This window comes from Octodon degus, unplaced genomic scaffold (assembly GCF_000260255.1).
Source record: "Octodon degus isolate 3935 unplaced genomic scaffold, OctDeg1.0 scaffold00032, whole genome shotgun sequence".
NCBI lineage: Eukaryota > Metazoa > Chordata > Mammalia > Rodentia > Octodontidae > Octodon > Octodon degus.
Window position 1 is genome coordinate 2,770,173 of NW_004524608.1, and position 1,108 is coordinate 2,771,280.

The window sequence follows — 1,108 nt, forward strand, 5'->3', positions numbered from 1 at the left end:
GGTCTACAGGGCGTTCAGGGTCTCACTACTAGATCAGACTACAGTGATCTGCCTGTTTACAGCCTCCCAAGAGCTGGGATTACAGGTGTGCGCCACCACGCCCAGGCTCAATTGCCGTCTCAGTGTTCCTCCCCCCAGGAGTGGTTGCAGCATGGCAGGCCCAGGTATTGAACCCCCCGCCCCTGAGCCTGCTTGCAGGCACTTTAATCCACTGAGCCATTTGGCCGGCCCTTTAACATATTTTGTCTTTAAAGTAAAAACAAACAAACAAAAAAAAAACACATGTGCCATAGGTTAACCATCACTGCACTAAGCTATCTGGAGGATAACTGGAGCATAAGGGTGACAATTTACTCTCCAATGTGAGGGAGCTCTTTGTACTAGTAACTTATCTGTAAATTTGTGATCTTAAAATTAACAGTAAAACTAAAAAAGCAGTAGTAATTCTAGAGTCAGATTCTTTGGGTTGGAATCTAATCTATTCATTTGAACTCTGTGCCTTTCAGGTGGGGTTATAGTTTGAATCAAAAAGTGTCTCCCAAGAGGCTTACATGTTCAAAGGGAGGGGTGTGAAAGGGAGTGGAATTGTGTGCTAATCTTGGTGAGCTGACAGCTGAATGTGCAGGTAGGAGGTGGGACCTTGTGGCAGGAGACAGGGCTCTCTGGCTCTTCCTCTGCTCTGATTTCTGGGAACCAGAGATAAGCAGTTTTCCACACCACGCTCTTCCTCCACAATGTCCCTACCTTGGAGATGGCGGGCCATGGACTGCAGCCTCTGAAACCATGATCCAAAATAAATCCCTCCTAATATAAGATTTTTTTTTCTGGATAGTTCATCATTAAAAGCTAAAAAAGACAGGTAGTATAGAAGCAAATGGAAATCTCCCCTCCACCTTTTGAAGGTTCACTTTCATTAACTGACAGTTGACAGATTAAATAGGAGAAAAGGCAAACAAATATATTAACACAGAGGGGATGTGATCACAGACATGAGTGTGTGATTGCCTGCCAGCCCAATCAGCTTCAGTAGCTTCAGAATGTACAGATCCCTTCCTGGAGGGGAAAAGAGAATTGGGACTATCACTAAGTTTGATTGGTCATACATGAT